At 31.0% G+C, this 7,399-nt stretch overlaps 1 long non-coding RNA gene across 10 annotated transcripts; it reads left to right on the top strand.

Annotated features, from left to right (window-relative positions):
- Positions 21 to 7,098, top strand: LOC107635096. 10 transcript variants are annotated; one of them, XR_002361846.1, is made up of 11 exons: positions 23 to 421; positions 515 to 557; positions 694 to 796; positions 1,812 to 1,892; positions 2,348 to 2,433; positions 2,591 to 2,645; positions 4,207 to 4,323; positions 4,659 to 5,309; positions 5,961 to 6,055; positions 6,597 to 6,730; positions 6,837 to 7,098. It is a non-coding gene; the product is annotated as an uncharacterized LOC107635096 (long non-coding RNA). The 10 variants fall into 10 exon arrangements; XR_002361845.1 differs by having other exon boundaries at positions 4,645 to 5,309; XR_002361844.1 differs by having other exon boundaries at positions 26 to 421; positions 4,207 to 4,729; positions 5,162 to 5,309.

Here is a 7,399-nt window from a genome sequence, read left to right as displayed (position 1 = left end):
TAATAATTTAATAATTTTTAAAAATAAATAAAAATAAATGTTAATAAAAATAAATATAATTCACCTGGCAAAACCGGAGAAGATGAAGATGAGAGAGAGCTGGAACTCTTGGTGGGGAGGAGTAGGTAGCGCAGGTAGGGAGAAGACTTCCTCCGGCATCACAAAACCGGAGAGGGTTAAAGGAGAGAAAGACAGTAAGAGACACAGACGCTAGATCAAGAGAGAAAGGAAGAGGAATGAGGCGACAACGGTGATGGTGGCCATCGCCGCTGTTGGTTCCGCAGTCCTCCGTATAATGGCTTCGTAGTCCTTCCTTCGCGGGCGGCAGCAGGTTCTGCGAATGCGATGACCCAGTTCCTTACGACGGTGTACTTCAGTGATCTGGACGTGCTCCTATGGAGTTTTGATTCTGATGAACATAGTAATGCTTAAATATTTTGTCCTATATATTTAACAGAAAATGCCTGTTTTCAGCCAAAATTTGAACTAGACTAATATTTTATTTTTGTTTCAGGCAGTGCTTCCATAGCAATGCTAAGGAAATTGGCTTCATTAAGGTATCTTTGTCCCTAAACTTGATCTTCAGTCAATTTATTTATAACAAGTGGGCTTGGGACTATTGATTGCAAGGAATTTCTGATGACCACTGACTTCTCTACACCTTTTCTCTCAATCTCTCCTCTCTTACACCAGGGTCTCCTCCCACGTTTCCATCAAAGCAGAGATGAAGAAAACATGACGGTGAAGAGGGGAAGCACGAGAGAAGAAAGAAACATCCTTATTTCAGTAATTGATTGTAGGTTTATTTTTTTCTCTCCTTTCAAATGATCATAGATAAAATCAGCTAAGAAGTGAATTGTTTTAAGGTAGAGTGTTTGGATTGTGTCAAAAAAAATTTCAAAGTTACTATCATCGTGTTTATCAGTACAAGAATTTAATTTTTCGTTGTTTTCCATTTGTTTTAGTAATCTGATTTATGTGGTGTGTTTTCTAAAATTCTTTGTCATCATGGATGGAACCCATATTCTTCACAATTACTGTCTTATATATAATTTGCTTTGGTTTGATGATTTGTAGATAATGATGACATTCTTTATGCATACAGTTATGGAATGTCAGCTTAAAATGCAAGGAACATTATTGGTATCAGATTATTGACATATAAAATGCCACACTTGCATAAATTTCCACTCTTTAATTTTAGAGGTTTTCAATCATATAAGGAAGCAAAGTTTCTTTTTGACATTTTTTTGGGAATAGCATTACTTATTTGGCATCCCTTTGATCCTGCACATGGTCTGACCAATGGTGTTCTTCTAACTGATATTGAAAGGGATTGAGATGCATTCTTACATGGTTTAACCCTATATATCAAGGCTTTACTCTTCCATATTTGATGGGATATTTTATCCCAATCTAGTTTTTATACTTTTATACATGTCAAAAGTTTTCTCTTCTTTTTTAAACAAAAAGTGCTCTCTTCATTCATGTGATGGTAATGTGTCTTTGTGAGAAAATTCTAGCTCACATATGCTTTTTCTTTCTTTGGATGCATGTAGTATTTTTACTTCTACGTTGAAACGTACTATATATTTAAGTTAAGATGTTATAAGTTTGTTGGTGCAAGCATTATAGGCACAATTTTAAAACAGTATTCTAGGCTTAGAGAAATTTCCAAAGCAATGATGTACTCAATTATGTGCAGGTCCTTGACAATTATGGTAATGAAATGTGATATATATGTTTTTTTTCTATAATATTCAGTTTCAAAAGTTTGCTAGAAGATGCTACACTTAACTCTCTTTTTGCAGGGACTTCATGCTTTCATGCCTGAGCCAGCTCAAGAGGAGATCTTCTCCCTTTGGGAACAAGTTGTTGTTGCCTGTATGAAGGTATGAAATATGTATCTTAATTTTTTTAACTTCATGAAATTAAATGAATTTATTTGGATGCAGTTTGTTGAATTGCAAGAAATTTAAAATTAATATAGCTAATCAGTTCTCAATTTTTTGAATTTGTTCTTCATCTGGTTAGAATTATTTTAGAATTCTAAAATATTGGTCGATCTACCATAATTTTTTTTCTTTCAAACGAATGAAGTGGCTTTAGAATTAAAGAAATAACTAATGAGAATTTTAAATAATTTAAGGTGGCTTCTTTAGGAATTTAAATGAGGTGTTACTTTATTTAGTTTCAATATGTGTGTATGTTTGAATTCCTTAAGAGGCTTTGCAGAATAAAAGGACATCTATTTAGTATTTTAGGGGCTTTAAATTACTTTATTGTAAGCTTTAAACTACATATGTGAATTAAGTGATGATTTTGAAGTTTAATTCTGCAAACTAAGATCAAGGAGAAGCTAGTGGAAGGTGAAAACAAGATCAAGTGCAAAATGAGGACTTTAATTGTAAGTTCTGGAGAAAACTTATGCTGGTAAGTGAAAGCTTTTTAGCCATTTTTTAAAAATTTTGTAGTACCTATTTTGTTTTTTGGTTTTTCCCACGGTTTAGGTGGATTGTGAAGTGGATTTTCTGTTGAAAATTAAAATGTGAAAGTAAATGTTATGGTGCTGTGCTTTTTTTTGGTTCAGGGGAGGCTTACCCTTTAGAAGCAGTGCAAGGGAGTTATTTTGATCATACTTTCGAGTATGCATTACTTATTTGGCATCCCTTTGATCCTGCACATGGTCTGACCAATGGTGTTCTTCTAACTGATATTGAAAGGGATTGAGATGCATTCTTACATGGTTTAACCCTATATATCAAGGCTTTACTCTTCCATATTTGATGGGATATTTTATCCCAATCTAGTTTTTATACTTTTATACATGTCAAAAGTTTTCTCTTCTTTTTTAAACAAAAAGTGCTCTCTTCATTCATGTGATGGTAATGTGTCTTTGTGAGAAAATTCTAGCTCACATATGCTTTTTCTTTCTTTGGATGCATGTAGTATTTTTACTTCTACGTTGAAACGTACTATATATTTAAGTTAAGATGTTATAAGTTTGTTGGTGCAAGCATTATAGGCACAATTTTAAAACAGTATTCTAGGCTTAGAGAAATTTCCAAAGCAATGATGTACTCAATTATGTGCAGGTCCTTGACAATTATGGTAATGAAATGTGATATATATGTTTTTTTTCTATAATATTCAGTTTCAAAAGTTTGCTAGAAGATGCTACACTTAACTCTCTTTTTGCAGGGACTTCATGCTTTCATGCCTGAGCCAGCTCAAGAGGAGATCTTCTCCCTTTGGGAACAAGTTGTTGTTGCCTGTATGAAGGTATGAAATATGTATCTTAATTTTTTTAACTTCATGAAATTAAATGAATTTATTTGGATGCAGTTTGTTGAAATTTAAAATTAATATAGCTAATCAGTTCTCAATTTTTTGAATTTGTTCTTCATCTGGTTAGAATTATTTTAGAATTCTAAAATATTGGTCGATCTACCATAATTTTTTTTCTTTCAAACGAATGAAGTGGCTTTAGAATTAAAGAAATAACTAATGAGAATTTTAAATAATTTAAGGTGGCTTCTTTAGGAATTTAAATGAGGTGTTACTTTATTTAGTTTCAATATGTGTGTATGTTTGAATTCCTTAAGAGGCTTTGCAGAATAAAAGGACATCTATTTAGTATTTTAGGGGCTTTAAATTACTTTATTGTAAGCTTTAAACTACATATGTGAATTAAGTGATGATTTTGAAGTTTAATTCTGCAAACTAAGATCAAGGAGAAGCTAGTGGAAGGTGAAAACAAGATCAAGTGCAAAATGAGGACTTTAATTGTAAGTTCTGGAGAAAACTTATGCTGGTAAGTGAAAGCTTTTTAGCCATTTTTTAAAAATTTTGTAGTACCTATTTTGTTTTTTGGTTTTTCCCACGGTTTAGGTGGATTGTGAAGTGGATTTTCTGTTGAAAATTAAAATGTGAAAGTAAATGTTATGGTGCTGTGCTTTTTTTTGGTTCAGGGGAGGCTTACCCTTTAGAAGCAGTGCAAGGGAGTTATTTTGATCATACTTTCGAGTATGGTAACTAAGAGCTATATTTCTCTCTTCTACTTCTGTATCAAAAAAATTAAAGAGAAAAAATAAACAGAGAAGGCTCTATTTTGAACATTCTTTCTAGATTTACTACCATACCTATTATTCATTTGTTCAGTTTCAAGTCTTTCATGTTTGATAAATATGTGATTCAATTATTTAGGGCTTTTTCTTATTGGAAAAAGGAGAAGTTAATGGATCCATGAAGAAAGTGGGTGAACATTTTTTTGAATCAGCCAAAATTAAACCCTAAGAATGGAAGAAATTCTGCAACAACAGGGTATTACTTTGGCTTACTATTTCCTATGCTTCCATATATACTATGTGATGATATAAATTATGTATAGAACAATTCTATCATTTCTATGTCTTACATTATCAAGTATGAGGAAATTGAAAATTCTGCATTACTCGAGTGACTATTACTGAAAACCCTTGAGGATTCTGTGATCTTGTTCTTTATTTAAAAAGCAATTAGCATGTATGTTTAGTCACTTAATTTTTTCCAGCAATTCAGCTGTAGGTAACTTGAGAAATCAACATAGAGTCATAGACTTCTACAACTTATCTTTAGTTTCTTATGTTCCAACTTATGATTAAGGTATCATTGTTTAGACAATACTTAGCAACAGATGATTAGAAGGCACTAATCCTATCTAAAGAAGACCATAATGTCATCTGTAAAGGTAATAATTTTAATGTAATTATGATATGAGTTGTGAATGTTGTTGTTCCATTTTATCAGTGAAATTTTTTGTAAATTGTTATAGTTACTTCCATTGCATTCCATTCCATTTTCTCATCAAATACTTCATCCTTACATTTATTGATATGCTATTCATTTCGAATTGGATGATGATGCCAATGGGTCATGTAACAATTCATCTTAGTTCTCTTTTCCTTTAATGTATTTTATTTATTTATTTATTTTGCATTATGTGTTTATCATTGAGTAGAGGAAGATGGTCAGTATTTATTACGTGCTTTCTGTATAAAGCATATGGTTTTCTCTTTGTTTTTAATTTTCTTTCTTAGCACGTATATATGTTTTTTTATTTTTTATTTTTTATTTCTAACAAGTTCTTTATGTTTGCTGTCATAATATTTTAATCTGGCAGTCATTCTTAAAATTCCATTCATTCTTATGATTGGGAGTACCACAATGAGCAGCACTGAAGCATTAAAAGCAGGATTATGTGAAAAGGCATTAATAGTAACTCATTATTATCTTGATTTGCGATGGCCAGCATTAGCACTTTAATTAAGGTGAGGAGATAGATTTGCTGTTAGATAAATGTCTCATACAATGATCTTTGCCTTCCTGAAAGCATTTTATGGTGGCATTAACACTCTTTAAATTGACATTTGTCATTTGAATTTGATGTTTTTCCTTTCCTTTAACAATTCATAAATAATAGATGAGACTATTGGACATCAAGACCAATCTTTGGTCTAACTTTTAATTTCTGACATTAAACGTTTCGTAAATTAATTAATACTTGACCATCTATAATTCATTGTTCAATCTTATTTGGTAACAAAGGATACAAAGAGTGGCGTGTTCTATTGTTCTAATAATTCCACCACTTTTTCCATGTCATTACATCCATAATTATATTGGCGGCCGTAGAAGATTTGCTTTATTTTTTTCTTAGTAGATAGTCGACATTGTTTATTTCCAGGAACCAATTCTAATTGCTCAAAGTTATTATTTGTTTTAATTTCTTTTTTTTTTGGTGTTAATTGTCTGTTGTGTGATTGTAAGAGATGTGATTTAGTGTTTCAGTGTTACCATTTTTGTGTATATGCAAAATGGCATGAAAATCTATGTTCATTAGTGATGTTTTAACTGGACTGAGTGAGAAAAAAAAAAAGGAAAAGAAAAATAATTAAGCTCTTTCATTTTCTTTTTTGCAGCTTCGATGCTTCTATAGGCAGCCATCACTATGTGGAAACTTAGTGTATAGTGTGCATAATTTAATTATAAGATTTTCTTCCTAAAATTTATGCAGGTAATTTTGGTTTTTTCTATGCTATATATATTTTGGGAAGATGTTCTTTTTTACTTATTTTTTTTAAAAGAAAATAATCTTTTTTGCCCCCTCTTGACTTGTGCTTTATGCATTGTCTCAATTCAAGATTGAATTCCAAATCTAAATGCATATAGTATTAGATTACATTAATTTTGTGATAGTGTGATATTATTGGTATTTTGATTTCTTTTGTCCTTTATTAGTAAAATCAAAATTAGTCTTCTAATATAATTCCTTCTTATGGAGACAATATGTCATCACTTTATGGTTGGGGACAATATTTTTTTTTTTTTGTTTTTTTGTTTTGTTTTGAGTTTATTTTTCTTTTTCCACGATTACTTTTAGATGGGGTGTCATTGGTGCAGTATGAGTACTGCAAATGCACTTGAGTGTGATACTGTGTTTCATTTATATGTTTATATTTATTTCTTAGTAAAGTACCTTGCTTTAGTTAGGGTTTTTCGTGCCATTGTGGAATCATTTCTAAGCTTCACTCTGTCGTATTTTTTTGAAGCTGCAGTTACATTTGGTTTAGACAATTCTTAGGCCTGTTATAGAACTTCAACGAAACTACTTGGATTATTATGCTGAAAATAGAGAAGAGAAAATGCTTATTCCACAGGCTGTTATTTCTTTCCTCAGGAATATCCGCAGGTCAGTTTTCTCTTATATTAAGGAAATATCCTCTTATATTTATGTTGTGTTTATGTTAAACAAACTTTCAGCAAAAAAACGCCACCATGAATCTGTGAATTTTCAGGATCATGTGTTTTCTCTATAGGGAATGGAGTATGTGCTGCATGGAGTCATTGCTTTGGGGATAATGGCTGCTGGTGGTGTGCTCTCAGGAGGGAATCCAGCATCACATGTTTTACAGATTAAGAAGCAAGGTGATTCTGCTGATGCCAAATTAGTTGTCACACTTTAAATTATGACAAGATGATTGTTTTAAGTATAATTATGTAATTCCTTTTTTTGTTAAACAAAATTTTGGCAATTGTCTAAAGCATGATTTTTTTTAAGATTCAATTTCTGTAGAAACTTTTTTCTTTTGGTTTAAAAATATTTTAAGAGTTTAGCTAAAAAAGTGTATTAAAGGTAGTTGTTAAATTTACAAGTACTAAAACTTAAATTTATTTTAATAAATGTATTACAAACTTTAACGCTTTATTTGTCCATAAAGATTATTTTTTGTCACCACCTTAACATTTAATATAAACAAATTAATTGTGGGATCAAAATCAATCTTGAGTTGTTTTTGTATCAAAATCTGAATAAATATGATAAATGACATGAGATCCAAAAAATTTATTAAATATTTTT

Source organism: Arachis ipaensis, chromosome B04, assembly GCF_000816755.2.
Source record: "Arachis ipaensis cultivar K30076 chromosome B04, Araip1.1, whole genome shotgun sequence".
Lineage (NCBI taxonomy): Eukaryota > Viridiplantae > Streptophyta > Magnoliopsida > Fabales > Fabaceae > Arachis > Arachis ipaensis.
The sequence above is the reverse complement of the archived record's forward strand: the minus strand, read 5'-3'. Positions and strand labels throughout refer to the sequence as shown.